The sequence below is a fragment of the Hordeum vulgare genome, chromosome 6H (genome assembly GCF_904849725.1).
Source record: "Hordeum vulgare subsp. vulgare chromosome 6H, MorexV3_pseudomolecules_assembly, whole genome shotgun sequence".
Classification (NCBI taxonomy): Eukaryota; Viridiplantae; Streptophyta; class Magnoliopsida; order Poales; family Poaceae; genus Hordeum; species Hordeum vulgare.
The window spans coordinates 289,747,469-289,766,407 of record NC_058523.1 but is presented as its reverse complement, the minus strand read 5'-3'; the positions used below and the strand labels follow the sequence as shown (position 1 = coordinate 289,766,407).

Genomic DNA, 18,939 nt, shown 5'->3' with positions numbered 1-18,939 from the left:
CATCATATAACAACACATAATACATCTCCCAGGTTTACATAACACAATAACTCATCCCATGGATACATTTCCTTACACAGTAATATAGCAAAAACGGTCAGAATATAGCAAATACATTTCCTCTAGCTTGCCATTCACCCGTGTCGCGCCAGCGTACTTCTCCTGAAAACAAATCCATAGCAATGGCCTTCAGCATGATCAACAGTGTGGAGGAAACAATTCAACCAGGAAGGTAGAATTTGATTATTCAGATTCGACTTGGCAGACATTTCTTGCAACATAACTAACTAGACAAGTATGATGAATTTAAGGTGAGAAAGAACTGCCCCAATTAGGTGAAGTTTAGGTGTGTACCTCCAAGGACAGAACCTGCTTCTCCAGATTGCCATTGGCCTTCATCACACACTCATACCTGTCCTCCAAATAAGATCATTATGAGTGCAACTATGCAAGATCAGCAGTACACCTGAACTAGTGTAAATTTGTGTATTAGTAGCTATCAGCGCGATGCTACCGTGCGTACGAACGTCTAACTGGGGCATCGTTAGACTGAACTTGGACATTCGTTCTGCTAGGAACATGTCTAGGTTCACCAAGTTTGATGTTCAGTAATGGTACATCACAAGAATATCCTGAAGTGCCAATAATTGAGTGACCCTATTTATCATATAACCTACCAGGAATACTAGCACGTCCGCTCTAGAAAAACCATCGACCATACGTACACGCATGTAGTTTTATCTTTGTTGGATCTATCAATCGATTTAGTCGTATCGATCGGTCATATCTATCATTTTGGTAGCATTTCATTTCACATTTGGAATGGGAAATTCACAGGCCTTGTTGTAGCTGCTTACAGTTCATAGCTCCCTGATTGTAAGAGCACTGCTGGTAGGGAGAAACCTCATGGCCAACAACTAGCGGCTTCTGATCCTCGGGAATCTTCTGCAGCGACGGTTTCCTCGACGGCAGGAGGTACTGCGAGCTCTTCCTGATATCTTCATGATGTTGTTGTTGTTGTTGCTGCTGCGGCTCGTTACTTGTCGTCGGGCCTATAAGCGGCTTCACGAGATTGGAGATGACCTCAGGGGTTTTGCCTTGGAATGAGTTAGTGAGGAAGGAGCTGTTGAGAAACGAGTTGGACAGCTTGTCGAAGCACAAGAGAAAGAAAAAATAAAGCATTGTTACTGATATGAGAATAAGGAGAGCAAATTATGTGCATAGGCATTGTAACAACTTGTTTCCGACTATTTATAGCCAACCAAATACGGTGAGATTCGGTCTCATTTAATTTAATTTAAGAACAACACTACATATATGAGCGTGTTGGTCAGAAACCATGACTTGGAACAAGATCAAAAATGCAAAAGAGAGCCGTTTGAATAATAGGAAAATTGTTGCGAAGGAAAATTCCAAGGGGAAAAGAAACACCCGAGGAGGTAAGGATGTGACGCCCAAGTGCTGGTCCAAGGTCTGAGCTGTATCACCCCACCCCACCATCGGTGACCTAGTTATTTAAAATGGGTGACAGTAATGGAGCATCCTTCCAAAATAATAGTAATAATACTTGCTTGTTTGGAGACAGGCATGATGATTAAGCAAGTGGTAATGGATTAAGATGGGTGGGAAAACACAATACTAAACGCTCTTGTTCCCACTTACAAGTTTTTTACCAAACAATGACCGCCATATGTTGTTTATGTAACTACCACATTAGCTGAGGGACATTACCAGGCCGTCTGTTAGGATTTTCCATATTGTTGTAACTACCAGACTGTAGAAGATAACTACTTATCAGGTTGTCCAGGTGATATTACCTGCTTGTTCCTTAGCAGTCACCATGTATTTTGTAACCACCATATTGTCTAGGCGATATAACCAGGTTCAAGGTTGTCTAACTAGCAGCTATGACGGTGTAGATATCTAAGTACACATAGGAAAAACACAGCACCAACCTAGAATCTGTACACAACACACCACACCATCGGAAGCCAATAGAGCCTGCAGGCATGGGCACAAAATCACATCACCTATGGCGTATGGCAACAGGGGCAGCGAGGTGGAATGTTTACCTCCGAGTGGGTGGTGGCCTTGCACCGACGCTGGGGTCGAGCTCCTCCCAGTGGCGGCGTCGACAGTAATGGATCCTGAAATAAGATACAGTTATATGCCAATCGTACTTACTTATTTCCATGCATTCTTTTTTTAGAGGATGCAAGCACTCTTATATATATTAAGGATATCAGGGTGAATTACTTCGTACTTTGATAACTAGCTAATCTACTTCTAATTTGACAGAAAGACACAAACCATCATCTGCAAATTCAGTCTGACAGCCAAAATATATTAGTAAGAGAAAAGCAATTCTAGATCTTGCATAGTTTTAACATGGAAACTACATTTAGCATGCTCTCGAGTGCGTGACAATTGCTGACTAATTAATAACGCAAGCATATATGCACGATTCTGTGACTTAACCCAGACCAGGAAATGATTCTCGTTCAGGTGCAGTAAATGGCTATATATTGTCGACATGGTGTTCTCGAATTGAAATGGGAAATTTGGAGGAGAATTTTTTTCAATTGATGCAGAGTTCTAGTGCTACGTACTAACCTGCAGCGATCAAGGCATCGACCTGGACTACGAGAGGCGGATGTACACATCCTTCACGACCTCCGGGTATTGCTGCATGTCGATGAGATCCACGGCCCAAACGACGCACCCGTGGTTGATGCCCCCGCTGACATTCGCTGCAGCATACGCCCTGCAACAACATTTGCCGAGGCACAGCTGCCTGCACTGGTCCAAGGTCATGCCGGCGTGCACCGTCGCGCTGGTTGCCTCCGGCAGCTTCATCAGGCTCACTGTCCAGAACCCGTCTCCGGCCCCGCAGCTCAGGTTGGTCCTTCTAATGCAGCCGCCGGAGCCGTCGATGAGGCTCCACCGTTGCGTCCACCGCGGTTGGAACCCCGGCAGGCAGCTGCACTGCGGGGACTGGCCGACGTCGCAGTACCGAAATGCCCCGCACCTGGCGTAGCTGTCGCACGGGTCGAGCGAGAAGTGCCAAAAGCCATCATGGCCAGCCTCCTCGACGTCAGGCGCATCTTCGGCCGCCCCACGGGCGTGCTCATCAATGGCAGGGGCGGCAAGGAGGCCACCAACCCCCCCCCCCCATGTTCACGTGGGAGGCCGCCAAGATGTATCGCCTCCGCATCTGCAACATCGGCATCAAGTCGTCGCTCAACTTCCGCATCTAGGGCCACGACATGAATCTTGTGGAGATTGATGGCTCCCATACACTGCAGGACTGGTAGGGCCACCGCATCGGAAGCGGGCGGGGACGCGGAGGCGAAGGCAACGAGCTCGACATCGGGGCACTGGAGCCACAAGCCTATGAGGAAATCTAGAGCTGCGACGGACGGAGGAGGGCCGAGAGGAGATCAATGATGGCATGGGCTAGGGAGGATGGCAGAGGCTAGGGGCGACGGCTGCGGCGAGGTACGAGAGGCTGCGGCGTCGACCTAGATCGGGGAGGCGGCGGCGATGTTGGGGACGAGGGGAGGGGTGAATCTGGGTAGTGTTTGCATTTGTTTTTCTTTTTTGTGTTTGCACTCGGATTTGTTGAGAGACATTGGATCAGGTTAGCTTTGACGGCTCACGTCAGCTACACTCATGTGATCCGTGGGAAGGGTGGTTCTCCGCTCTGATTGGTCAAAGATATGTTTCATTTAAAATGCATTTTAAAACAGCACAAAATTAAAAAAATGAAAAACTTTCAAATTATATCATTACATGTGACCTAGTTATGAGGAAAAATCGCAAACTTGGAATATGGCAAATATTTCAAAAAACTATTCTCTAAAATGAGATATTATGTATAAAGATTTGTACTTTCCAAGTTAAATGACCAAAGTTATGTTAAAATGCATGCCATGGTTTATTCAAATGATATAATATTGTGCACACGGGTGCATCTTGGAATGGCAAACAATGTTGCCTAAGGAAGTTTTTATTTTCTTTGAACGAAAAATTCATTTTCCATTTTTCGAGTGCCCAAAATGAGTTTCTTTTGTGAAGGACCTACCATATATTTGTTGAAAAATTGGACCAAATCATTTTTCTAAAATACTAGGTCATATTTCATGTACAATTAACAAAATGGTTGGGTGTTAAAAGCTTTTATCCACCTCTCTTGAAAAAGACAAATTTATGTCGACTCCGCTGGAAGCGGGTCAAATTTGAACTACAACTGCCTCATACTCTTCTCTTTGGTTTTTCCAAATATAAGTATCTATTTAATCATAGAAACACCAAAAATTTTTAAAGATTCAACCCCTAGATAGGAACGAGCATGCCCTCCGCTTTGACCGCATTTTGAAACAGGCATGCAAAATTCAAAAAAAAAACAAAAAATTGAAAAACCTTGGCATTGTGTCATTATATGTGACCAAGTTACCGGGAAAAATAATAAAGTTGTAATATGACAATTATTTAAAAATAAGTGTTCTCAGAAATGGGCTATCATGTGTGAAGATTCATGGCTTTCAAGCCAATTGATCAATCTTATGGCCACATTCATGGCATAGTTTGTTCAAATGATCTAGTATTGTGCACAAGGGTGTGTATTGGAATGGTAAACAATGTTGCTTAAGGAATTTTTCATTTTCCTTGTATGAAAAATTCATTTTCCATTTTTCAAGTGCCCAAAATGAGTTTTTTCGTGAAGGACCTACCGTATATTTGTAGCAAAATTGGACAAAATCATTTTTCTAACATACTAGGACATATTTAATGTACAATTGACCAAATATTTGCGTGGGTCATATTGGAATGGAAAACGATGTTGCTTTTATCGATCTCTCGTGAAAAAGACAAATTTTCGTTGAATCAGTTGAAAGCAGGTCAAATTTGAACGGCAGCTACATTGTAGTTTGCTCTTTATTTTTACCAAAAATCATTTCTAGGTACACAAGTATCTATTTAATCAGAGAAACACCAAAATATTTCGAAGATTCAACCACTAGGTAGGAACGATCATACCCGTTGTTTTGACCGCATTTTGAAATGGCCATGAAAAATTCAAAAAAATCAAAAAAATGGAAAACCTTTGCATGGGGTCATTATATGTGACAAAGTTACCAAGAAAAATAATAAACTTGTAATACGTCAATTATTTTAAAAAAGTGTTCTTAGAAATGGGTTATCATGTGTGAAGATTCATAGCTTTCAAGCCAAATGATCAATCTTATGGCCACATTCATGACATAGTTTGTTGAAATGATATAATATTATGCACAAGGGTGCATATTGGAATGGCAAACAGTGTTGATGAAGGAAGTTTTCATTTTCCTTGTATGAAAAATTCATTTTCCATTTTTCAATTGACCAAAATGAGTTTTTTTGTGAAGGACCTACCATATATTTGTTTCAAAATTTGACCAAATCATTTTTATAAAATACTAGTCCATAATTTAATGTACAATTGACAAAATGGTTGGGTGTTAAAAGCTTTTATCCACCTCTCGTGAAAAAGACAAATTTATGTCGATTTAGTTGGAAGCGGGTTAAATTTGAACTGCAGCTGCATTATAGTTTTCTCTTTATTTCTCCCAAAAATAATTTATAGGTATATAAGTATCTATTTAATCAGAAATACATGGTGTGCTGGCTTGACGTCGTGGTTCGAATGGTGGTCGAGGGCCCCAACTCCAGAGTGCGTGAACTTGCATGCCAGCTGCATGGTCACCGCCTGACCGTTGAGTTGCCACGCGTTCTAGGTGGAATTGGCATGTCTGGTGGGTTGGACAAAACCCTCTGTAGGTGTTAGGAAGAAGAATACAATAGAATAATGTCACAAGGAGACTGAACTAAGCTCGAACATGAATTAGCAGCCAAGTGTTTGATTAGCGGTGCGGGTAATTCACATAGACAATGGGCCTAAATTTTGGCTGAGGATGATCATCTACTAAGGACTCTTTCTTGGCAAATTTTTAGCTCAAATGGATGAATCTAGGTGGCACTTGCTTTGCAAAGTAACACACTGTGCAGAAATATGGATCTTGAAGCTTGGATCAAATGAATGAATGGATTGAGCTGAAATTTGGTGTATCATGTTAATTTCAGCATATGAAGGCACTGTATAAAAAATTATACCATTTGGACATGCCAAAGTGACACTTCCTTCACAACGTGCCAATCTGGATAGAAAATGGTAATTGAAACTGGGCTCACATAGATGATTGGATTGAGCTGAAATTTGGAGGAGGATGATAATTTGGGCACATTAAGGTAGTGTAAAAATTACATAAAATTAGGATAAACAAAAATTGTACTTCCTTCACAATGCTCTCTACTGAACAGAATATTGGGAAAAATATTGAGGGAAACTGGGTAAATTAAATGAGCTAAAATTTGGTGGAGTGAGGTTATATGGTCAGTGTCATCCCGCGGTAAATTTTCATCAACTATAAAGCAATATAAAATGTAGTTGATTCACAAAATGAAACTATTACCAGAAACAAAGATGGGATGATGAGCTCACATGGATTGTTAGTTGTGGCTAAAATTTTGTGGAGAGCTATGTTTTGGGCACATAGATGATGTGGACAAAATTCAACTCATCAGAATATTCCTATCTAGTACTTCCTTCACAAAGTTGTTAGCTGAACACAAACTTTGGAAATTTTCTAAGAAATATATACTAGGGAAATCATTACTAAAGTTTTCATGAGGCAATGATTTGGATAGGAAAGAGTGCCCAAAAAATATGAGGGTATTCAAAGAAATAGAAATAACACTTCCTTCACAAAGTGCTATTCTGAATAGAATAGGAAAAATGAATATTGCTGAATTATTTTTGAACTATGGAAGGAAGGGTTTTCACATATTTGATAAATATATGATCCAAAGTATTTATGAGAATTTTTCGAGTATTTTTGGAATGACGGAATAGTAGGTTGCTTCACAAACTAGGATGAGGTGGGATAAAAGGACCCACGAGTGACATGTCAACATAGTTAGAACATGTTACGACATTTTTACAATCGTCGTAGAAGTTATGATGATCTCATCTTATGCGGTTACGATGTTTTTGACTCACATCGTCGTAATTTATATGTAGATCTGATCCCCATAAACGGTTTATGACGATCTCGGATGAAATCGTCATAGATTTATGACGAATTCATCATCGACATCTTAAAAAATGTCATTATGAGCATATTTCTTGTAGTGTATTATGTTATAAAATGTATTTTTAGATCCACACACTCAATCATATATACAATCAATGACAATCATGGCACTCATAGGATTTCCTTCAAAAAAAAAAACTTAAATCCAAATTTGAAAACATTACAGTTGAGGCAGAGTGAAAACAGGGTGTGACAGAGTTATCCCCCTTACAAGAATCTCGTCCCCGATATTTCTAGGCGGGAAGAAGGGTGCCCAAGGGAGCCGCCCCGGCAAGTTCAAGGGCAAGAAATCAAGGCCCGCGCAACCACGAGAGAAGACATAGGAGGAGGAGGATGAAGACTGCCCCGACGACGACTCCACTGACCACGAATTCCAGAGGGCAACGGACATGATGTGCCTTGAAGGAGGCGCCTCGCTGCATTCTTCCCGTCGGAAGCTCAAGAAGTGGGCACATGAAGTGATTGGGGCAGAGCCCTCCATCGGCGCCCGCAAGCCCCTGAGATGGTTGCAGACACCGATCATTTTCGACTCTGAGGACCACCTAGACCGCGTCACTGCGGTCGGGTGCTTGCCATTGTTGGTGTCACCCACAATCCGCAACCTTAGAGTGAGAAAAATGTTGGTAGATGGAGGGGCCGACCTGAATCTCATCTCCCCCGATGTAATCCAGAACTGCAGATCCCCGATGAAGACCTTGAGGACACGGGCGCGTTCCAAGGGATCAACCCCGGAAGATCCAGCCCAAGGGAAAGATCACGTTGCCGGTGACTTTCGGCAGTGACCAGAACTACCGGATGGAGAAGGTCGTCTTCGACGTCACTGATAACCCGTTCGCGTACAATGGGATCCTTGGGCATCCCGCATTGGCCAAGTTCATGGAGGCCTCACACTACGCCTACTGTACCCTGACGATGCCTGGCCCGGTCGGCGTCATTGTCGTCCGCGCCTACAAGAAGGACGCGGTACGATGCATGCACCGCCTCTACCAGGAGGCCGTGGCGGTTCCCGTTGCCAAGGTCCCTTCCGCGTCGGCCCCGGCGGGGGCCCCAAGAGAGAAGAAGGACGCCGAGGGAGCTTCCCGTATTGGCCCGAGGAATCTCACCTCGTTGGAGTGTTATGCTACCGGCAAGGACATACCTGAAAGCTCCACCACGCGAGGCAAAAGGTCCAAGGCCGCTCTGCCTGAGACCAAGAAAGTGCCAGCTCAGGAAGACGGCTCGGGTGGAACTTTCACCATCAGTTCCACCCTAGACAACAAATAGGAAAGCACGCTCATCGCCTTCCTGTGGGAAAATCTTGATGTGTTTTCCTGGCAACCGTTAGATATTCCTGGTGTTCCTAGGGAAGAGATTGAGCCCCACCTTGTCGCGTGTCCACACGCGTGGCTGATCAAGCAGAAGGTGAGGAAGAAGGCCCTCGAGCGACAAGATTTTGTTGCCGAACAAATCAAGAAGGTGGAAGTGGGAGGCCTGGTCAGGGGGGTCATCCATCCCATGTGGTTGGCCAATCCAGTCATCGTGCGCAAGGCTAGCGGGAAATGGCAGCTTTGTATTGACTTCACCGGCATCAATAAATCATGTCCAAAAGATCCTTTTCCCTTGTTGTGCGTCGACCAGATTGTCGACTCGACTACCGGTTGCGACCTACTATCCTTCCTTGACGCCTACTCCAGTTATCACCATATCTACATGGGCGAGGAATATGAAGAGAAGACAGCGTTCATCACCCATGTGGCACGTACTGCTTTGTACGGATGCCCTTTGGGTTGAAGAACACTAGCTCAACTTTTGCGAGGGTGATCCATATCAGTTTTAAACCCCAACTCCACAGAAATCTAGAAGCCTATATGGATGAAATAGTGGTCAAAACCAAGGACAGATCCACCCTTGTGCCAAACCTGGAAGAAACATTTCCCAATCTGCGCAAAATCAACCTCAAACTCAACCCCAAGAAATGCGTCTTCGGCGTCCCATCTGGCAAGCTTCTCGGGTTCTTCGTGTCTCAACGTGGGATCGAAGCCAATCCCGACAAGATCAAAGCCATCCAACAGATTGAGGTGCCGAAGCGCGTCAAGGATGTGCGACGCCTAGCCGGATGTGCAGCTGCCCTCAACCGGTTCATCTCCAAGTACACTGAATGCGTCGTGCCTTTCTTCAAAGTCTTGAAGAAGGCGGGACCGACGAAGTGGACCCCTGATGCGGAAGTGGCACTACAAGACTTGAAGAAATACCTCTCCTCCGCACCCATACTGTTGGCCCCTAGACCCCAAGAGCCACTGCTCTAGTATATAGTGGCCTTGGTGGAGCAGAGGGAGGAAGACGATGAAGCCCTGGCAAGGGCAACACCACCAAATGAGGATGCGCGTGATGGCAAGCGAGAGCTCCTCGGTGTGGCAGAAGTCCTCGCCAACCAGCGGATCTGTACAAAATAAGAAGTTCGTGCAACGCCCGGTCTATTACATCAGCTCCCTCCTACAAGGGGGCGGAACGAGATATTCCTAGGTGTAGAAATTGCTTTTTGGCCTCCTCATGGCCTCAAGGAAGCTGCGCCACTACTTCCAAGCACATGAGATTACCATCGTCACTCGCTTTCCACTGTAGAGGGTTCTGCGAAACCCCGACGGAACAGGCAGGATAGTAGAGTGGGCGTTGGAATTATCCAGCTTCGGCCTCAAGTTCGAGAGCACTTTGACCATACAGAGCAGGACGTTGGCGGAGTTCATTGCAGAATGGACCCCAATGCCACACGAAGAGACACCAGAAACAACCCTCCCGGGGAAGGAATCAACTCAAGAGCGGGCCGTGTACTTTGATGGAGCGTTCTCCCTACACGACGCTTGTTATTTGGCCAATACCGGGGTTGTGCATGATTTAAATTCGTTGTGCAATGATGATAGAGCATAGCCAGACTATGTGATTTTGTAGGGATGACTTTCTTTTGGCCTTGTTATTTTCAAAGTTCATGATTACCTTGCTAGTTTGCTTGAAGTATTATTGTTTCGACGTCAATAGCAAACTATTATTTTGAATCTAATGGATCTGAACATTCACGTCACATAAGAGGAGTTACAAAGGACATCTATGCTAGGTAGCATGAAAGCATCAAAAATTCATTCTTTATCACTTGCCTACTCGAGGACGAGCAGGAGTTAAGCTTGGGGATGCTTGATACGTCTCAAACGTATCCATAATTTTTGATGGTTTCACGTTGTTATCTTGTCAACTTTGGATGTTTTGTTTACCTTTTATATCTTTTTTGGGACTAACTTATTAACTCAGTGCCAAGTGCCACTTTCTGTTTTTCTGTGTTTTTGACTCTTTTCAGATCTGATTTTGGAACGTAGTCCAAATGGAATAAAATCCCCGAAATGATTTTTTCCAGAACGGAAGAAGATCGGGAGGCTTGAGGGCCAAGCAAGTGGGCCCACAGGGGGGCCACAAGCCCTGTTCCCGCGACCACGGGGAGGCCGCGGCGACAAAGCTTGTGGCCCCCCTGGCGCTCCCCTGCCCTAGGTCTTTGGCCTATAAATTCCCTAAAAATCAAGGCATCCACGAAAACACTTGTCCGCCGCTGCAAGCTTCCGTTTCCGCGAGATCTCATCTGGAGACCCTTCCCGGTGCCCTGCCGGAGGGGACTTTGGAGTTGGAGGGCTTCTTCATCAACATCATCGCCCCTCCAATGACTCGTGAGTATTTCACTTCAGACCTACGGGTCCGTAGTTAGTACCTAGATGGCTTCTTCTCTCTCTTGGATCTTCAATAGAAAGTTCTCCATGATCTTTATGGAGATCTATCCGATGTAATCCTTTTTGGCGGTGTGTTTGTCGATATCCGATGAATTGTGGATTTGTGATCAGATTATCTACGATATATATTTGAGTCTTTGCTGATTTCTTATATGCATGATTTGATATCCCTGTAATTCTCTCCGAGTCTTGGGTTTTGTTTGGCCAGCTCGATCTATGATTCTTGCAATGCGAGAAGTGCTTGGTTTTGGGTTCATACTGTGTGGTGACCATTCCCAGTGACAGAAGGGGCAGCAAGGCATGCATCGTGTTGTTTCCATCAAGGGTAACAAGATGGGCTTTTATCATAGATATGACATTGTCCAGCTACATCATGTCATCTTGCTTGAGGCGTTACTCTGTTCTCATGAACTTAATACACTAGATGCATGCTGGATAGCGGTCGACGTGTGGAGTAATAGTAGTAGATGCTGAAAGTATCGGGCTACTTGTTTTGGACGTGATGCATATAAATATAATCATTGCCATAGATAACGTCACGACTTTGCGCGGTTCTATCAATTGCTCGACAGTAATTCGTTCACCCACTGTCTACTTGCCCACCGTCTATTCACACCTATCGTTTCCACTTTTGCTTTTACTTTGCTTTGTAACTTTGTTGCTTTCAGTTCTCACTTGGCAAACAATCTATAAGGGATTGACAACCCCTTCATAGCGTTGGGAGCAAGCTCTTTGTGTTTGTGCAGGTACTTGTGATATTCCTTCACTGGATCGATACCTTGGTTCTCAAAACTGAGGGAAATACTTACCGCCGCTGTGCTACATCACCCTTTCCGCTTCGAGGGAACACCAACGCAAGGCTCCAAGGCCACGGGGGAAATCCTTTGCATATTTTCCTAGGAAGTCCTTAAAGGCCTAGCCGTATCAGAAGTATTCCTGGTGTCGTTGTTGAGGAGTATCAAGACAAGTATAGTGTCCCGTCAGCACGCTTGTTTCTAGCGCCGTTGGAAGGTCTTTTGTTGCAGTATCAAGAAGTATTTCTGGCGTAGTTGCCAAGGAAGGAGAGATCTATCCAAGTAGGTCTCACAAACTCATCTCTTGCATTTACTTTTTTTACAGTTGCCTCTCGTTTTCCTCTCCTCCACTTCACATTTTCCTTTTTCCTTTGCCTTTCTCCTTTGCCTTTTTCTTTTGCCCCTTTGCCGTTTTCCCTTGCCGGTTTTCTTGCCTGCTTGTGTGCTTGTTTGTTTGTTGAAGTCATCATGGCTGAAAACACCAAACTTTGCGACTTCTCGAGTACCAATAATAATGATTTTATTAGTACTCCGATTGCTCCCGCCACTAGGTGCGGAATCGTATGAAATCAACGCAGCTTTGCTGAATCTTGTTATGAAAGAGCAATTCTCTGGCCTTCCTAGTGAAGATGCCGCATCCCATCTCAATACCTTCATTGAGGTTTGCGATATGCAAAAGAAAAGAGATGTGGATAATGACGTGATTAAGTTGAAGGTTTTTCCTTTCTTGTTGCGAGATCGCGCAAAAACTTGGTTTTCTTCTTTGCCTAAAAATACTATTGATTCTTGGGATAAGTGCAAAGATGCTTACGTATCCAAGTATTTTCTGCCGGCTAAGATTATGGCCTTACGTAACAATATAATGAATTTCAAGCAACTTCATCATGAACACGTTGCACAATCTTGGGAGAGGATGAAGCTTATGATTAGAAATTGTCCCGCTCATGGCTTGAGTTTGTGGATGATTATACAAATCTTTTACGCTGGTTTGAATTTTTCTTCTCGCTATATCTTGGACTCCGCCTCAGGTGGAACGTTCATGGAAATCACGTTAGGATATGCTACAAAACTCCTAGACAATATCATGACCAACTACTCTCAGTGGCACACTGAAAGGTCACCTGCTAGCAAAAAGGTACACGCTACAGAAGAAATTAACTCGCTTAGTGCTAAGATGGACGAGTTGATGAATTTGGTTGCTAGTAGAAACGCTCCTTTAGATCCTAATGATATGCCACTATCTTCCTTGATAGAGAGTAGTAACGCTAGTTTGGACGTTAACTTTGTTGGTAGGAACAATTTTGGCAAGAACAATGCTTTTAGAGGAAACTATGTTCCTAGGCCTTTTCCTAGTAACTCCTCTAACAATTATGGCAATTCCTACAACAACGCTTATGGAAATCATAACAAATTACCGTTTGATTTAGAGAGTAATATCGAAGAGTTCATCAACTCTCAAAAGATTTTCAATGCGTCCATAGAGGAAAAACAACTCAAAATTGACGATTTGCTAAGAGCGTTGATAGGATGTCTTGTGATATTGATGCTTTGAAAGTTAGATGTGCTCCTCCCAAGGTCAACTTGGATGAAACTTTGAAATGTATGTGTGTCTCCATGAATGAGAACAAAGAAAGAACCGCCCAAATTCACACTAGGCATGAATGGTTTAAAAGGGTGCGTTCTAGTGATGCAAATCACGAAGATCTTAAAGTGCTTGGTGTGACTCCTCTTGAATCTTTGTTTTCGCGTGTCAAACCTATTGATGAAGGGGCTGGATATGAATCCACTTTGGTTGAAAAACGCCCCAATGATTCAGAGTCCACCTATCTTGATGATAAAGGTGTGGAGAGTGGAGTAGAAGAAATCAAATTTTTGGGTAGTAATGAAACTCCCACTTTGGATTTCAAGGAATTCAATTATGATAGTTTCTCCTTGTTTGAATGCATTTCTTTGATGCAATCCATTGCAAACTCTCCACGTGCTTATAGCCAAAGCAAAGCCTTTACCGCGCATATCGTAGATGCTATGATGAAATCTCTTGAAGAGAAGCTCGAATTAGAAGTTTCTATACCTAGAAAACTTCAAGATGAGTGGGAACCTACTATCAAAATCAAGATAAAAAACTATGAGTGCAATGCTTTGTGTGATTTGCGTGCTAGTGCTTCCGCGATTCCAAAGTCTTTATGTGATATTCTTGGTTTTCATGAGATTGAAGAGTGTTCTTAATTTGCATCTTGCGGATTCTACTGTCAAGAAACCCATGGGAAGGATCGATGATGTTCTTATTGTTGCAAATAAGAACTATGTACCCGTGGATTTCGTTGTACTTGACATAGATTGCAATCCTTCATGTCCCATTATTCTTGGTAGACCTTTCCTACGGACTATTGGTGCTATCATCGATATGAAGGAAGGGAATATTAGATTTCAATTTCTCCTAAATAAGGGCATGGAGCACTTTCCTCATAAGAAAATAAGGTTGCCCTATGAATCTATGATGAGGGCTACTTATGGTTTGAGCACCAAAGATGACTATACGTGATTCCATCACCTTATGCCTAGCTAAGGGCGTTAAACAATAGCGCTTGTTGGGAGGCAACCCAATGAATCTATCCTTTTTATTTTTGTTTTTTGTTTTCCACACTATCATAATTCTGTTATGATTGTGTTTTTTGTGTTTCTTTTTACGTTTGTGCCAAGCAAAACCGTTATGATTAGTCTTGGGGATGATCGTTTGGTCATGCTCGAAAACACAGAAACTTTCTGCTCACGAAAATAATTTTCTTTTTTTTTGTGAACGATCTTTTGAGTTGATTATTTTTTCTTCTGATTGCTACTCAAATTCTTCAGAATTTCGTAATTTTTCATAATTTTTGAAGTACCAGAAGTATACGAAGTATACAGATTCCTACAAACTGGTTTGTTGTCAACATATTCTATTTTTGTTGTGTTGGTTGCTTATTTTGATGAAACTATGGATAGTATCAGGGGGTATTAGCCATGGAAGATTGAAAATACAGTAACCCAACATAAACATAAGTAGAATTTATGTTTTCTACAGTACCTAAGGAAGTGGTGGTTTGCTTTCTTATACTAATGTTATCACGAGTTTGTGTTTAAGTTTCGTGTTGTGAAGTTTTCAAGTTTTGGGTGAAGTTCTTATGGACAAAAAGATAAAGAGTGGCAAGAGCTCAAGCTTGGGGATTCCCAAGGCACCCCAAGATGATTCAAGGATGTCGTAAAAGCCTAAGCTTGGGGATGCCCCGGGAAGGCATCCCCTCTTTCGTCTTCAATCCATCGGTAACGTTACTTAGGGCTATATTTTTATTCACCACATGTTATGTGTTTTGCTTGGAGCGTCTTGTATCGTAGGAGTCTTTTATTTTTGTTGTGTCACAGTCATCCTTGCTCCACACCTAGAGAGAGATACATGCACTCACCGTGATTTTGTCGAGCTTCACTTATATCCTTTGGTTACACAATTCAGCTCACATGTGCTTCACTTATATCTTTTGAGCTAGTTGCTTTTGCTCTATGTGCTTCACTTATATCTTTTAGAGCACGGCGGTGCATGACTTGGTAGTTGATCTATGCTATGAAAGTAGTCTCAAAAGGGGTAGTTATCCAAAGGGATATGAAAACTTCCACCTTCATGTGCATTGAATAGTTAGAGAAGTTTAATTCATCTCAACTAGTTTTGAGTTGTGGTTATGGTAATATTGAAGTTATATTAGTAAGGTGTTGTGGATCTAGAAATACTTGTGTTGAAGTTAGTGATTCCCATAACATGCACGTATGCTGAACCGCTATGTGATGAAGTCTGAGCATGATTAGTCTTTTGATTGTCATCCTTTGTGTGGCGGTCGGGATCGCGCGATGGTTTATACCTACCAACCCTTCCCCTAGGAGTATGCGTTGAATGCTTTGTTTCGATTACTAATAAAACTTTTGCAACAAGTATATGAGTTCTTCTTGACTAATGTTGAGTTCATGGTTTAGATGCACTTTCATGTTCCACCATCATTATCTTCTTTAGTGTCGTGCAACTTTCGCCGGTGCACAAAACCCACCATTAGCCTCCCTCAAAACAGCCACCATACCTACCTACTATGGCTTTTTCAAAGTCATTCCAAGATAAATTGCCATGCAACTACCACCATGACATGTGCCACCACGTCTACATTGTCATTGCATGATCGTAAGATAGCTAGCATGATGTTTCCATTAATGTCCATGCCATGCTAGATCATTGTCATGGTACACTACCGAAGGCATTTCATATAGTCATCGTTGTGATCAGTTTTGAGTTGTAAGTGTGATGATCATCATTAATGGAGCATTGTCCCATGTGAGGAAATAAAAGAGGCCAAATATGCCCACCAAAAAAGAAAGGCCAAAGAGCCCATTCAAAATATAAAAAAATGAGAAAAAAGAGAGAAGGCACAATGCTACCACCTTTCCACAGTTGTGCATATTAAGCACCATCCTCTTCATGATTGAGAGCCTCTCGTTTTGTCGACACCATATAGCTAGTGGGAAATTTTCATTATATAACTTGGCTTGTATATTCCAATGATGGGCTTTCTCAAATTTGCCTTAGGTCTTCGTGAGCAAGCAAGTTGGATGCACACCCACTAGTTTTCTATAGGAGCTTTCATATACTCTAAGCTCAAGTGCATCATTTGTATGGCAATCCCTACTCATTCACATTGATATCTATTAATGAGCATCTCCACAGCTCATTGATATGCCTAGTTAATGTGACCATCTTCTCCTTGTTGTTCTTGCAACCTCCACCACACTCCACACCACTTATAGTGCTAAAACCATGGCTCACGCTCATGTATTGCGTGAGAGTTGAAAAGGTTTGAGAAAGTAAAGGTGTGAAAACAATTACTTGGCCAATACCGGGGTTGTGCATGATTTAAATTCGTTGTGCAACGATGATAGAGCATAGCCAGACTATATGATTTTGTAGGGATAACTTTCTTTTGGCCTTGTTATTTTGAAAGTTCATGATTACCTTGCTAGTTTGCTTGAAGTATTATTGTTTCCACGTCAATAGCAAACTATTGTTTTGAATCTAATGGATCTGAACATTCACGTTACATAAGAGGAGTTACAAAGGACATCTATGCTAGGTAGCATGAAAGCATCAAAAATTCATTCTTTATCACTTCCCTACTCGAGGACGAGCAGGAGTTAAGCTTGGGGATGCTTGATACGTCTCAAACATATCTATAATTTTTGATGGTTTGACGATGTTATCTTGTCAACTTTGGATGTTTTGTTTACCTTTTATATCTCTTTTGGGACTAACTTATTAACTCAGTGCCAAGTGCCAGTTCCTGTTTTTTGTGTGTTTTTGACTCTTTTCAGATCTAATTTTGGAACGGAGTCCAAACGGAATAAAATCCCCGAAATGATTTTTGCCAAAACAAAAGAAGATCGGGAGGCTTGAGGGCCAAGCAAGTGGGCCCACAGGGGGCCCACAAGCCCTGTTGCCGCTGCTAGGGGGGAGGTCGCGGCAACCAAGCTTGTGGCCCCTCGGGCGCTCCCCTGGCCAAGGTCTTTGGCCTACAAATTCCCTAAAAATCCAGAAAAAATCAGGGCGTCCATGAAAACACTTTTCCGCCGCCGCAAGCTTCCGTTTCCGCGAGATCTCATGTGGAGACCCTTCCCGGTGCCCTTCCGGAGGGGACTTTGGAGTTGGAGGGCTTGTTCATCAACATCATCGCCCCTCCAATGACTCGTCAGTAGTTCACTTCAGACCTACGGGTCCGTAGTTAGTAGCTAGATCGCTTCTTCTCTCTCTTGTATCTTCAATACAAAGTTCTCCATGATCTTCATGGAGATCTATCCGATGTAATCCTGTTTGGCGGTGTGTTTGTCGAGATCCAATGAATTGTGGATTTGTGATCAGATTATCTATTATATATATTTGAGTCTTTGCTGATTTCTTATATGCATGATTTGATATCCTTGTAAGTCTCTACAAGTCTTGGGTTTTGTTTGGCCAACTAGATCTATGATTCTTGCAATGGGAGAAGTGCTTGGTTTTGGGTTCATACCGTGTGGTGACCTTTCCCAGTGACAGAAGGGGCAACAAGGCATGCATCGCGTTGTTGCCATAAAGGGTAACAAGATGGGCTTTTATCGTAGATATGAGCTTGTCCATCTACATCATTTCATCTTGCTTAAGGCGTTACTCTGTTCTCATGAACTTAATATACTAGAAGCATGCTGGATAGCGGTTGACGTGTGGAGTAATAGTAGTAGATGCAGAAAGTATCAGTCTACTTTTTTTGGACGTGTTGCCTATATATATAATCATTGCCATAGATAACGTCACGACTTTGCGTGGTTCTATCAATTGCTCGACAGTAATTCATTCACCCACCGTCTACTTGCTTTCATGAGAGAAGCCACTAGTGAACACTACGGCCCCCGGGTCTATTCACACCTATCGTTTCCACTTTTTCTTTTACTTTGCTTTGTTACTTTGTTGCTTTCAGTTCACACTTGGCAAACAATCTATAAGGGATTGACAACCCCTTCATAGCGTTGGGAGCAAGCTGTTTGTGTTTGTGCATGTACTTGTGATATTCCTTCACTAGATTGATACCTTGGTTCTCGAAACTGAGGGAAATACTTACCGCCGTTGTGCTACATCACCCTTTCCGCTTCGAGGACCCAAGGTCACGGGGAAAATCCTTTGCATATTTGCCTAGGAAATCCCTAAAGGCATAGCCATAGCAGAAGGATTCCTGGTGCCGTTGCTGAGGAGTATCAAGACAAGAAGGTCTTTTGTTGCAGTAGCACTCCCCACTTCACACGATCAATGTGCAACATGGGGAAAGGAAACCGCCAACAGATCCAGCCGCGAAGGCATGTACACCTCTTTCATCCTAGCCTAACAATGCTCCACGCGCGTGTATGGCCCAGGCCTGGGGGCTCCTGTCGGTGCACTAAATACTAGTGTCTCTAGTGCCCCAGACTTGTGCACGGGCGTGAAGAGCCCCTGACGGTAGGGCGCGACAGAATCCAGACAAGACACACCCCCAAGGTATCCAAGGCCCCAACAATCCTGCCTTGGTGGGAAGACACCCAAGGCCACGTTCGTTCAATGGATGTGATGAATGCACCTAGCACAAGGCCTCGGTTAGCCGCCCTCGCCGAGAAGACAACCGAAGCCCCCGACAAGCT

At 43.2% G+C, this 18,939-nt stretch overlaps 1 pseudogene; it reads right to left on the bottom strand.

The window, feature by feature from the left end:
* Positions 1–831: 831 nt before the first annotated feature.
* Positions 832–3,043, bottom strand: LOC123405409 (annotated as a pseudogene).
* Between the last annotated feature and the right edge of the window lie 15,896 nt (positions 3,044–18,939).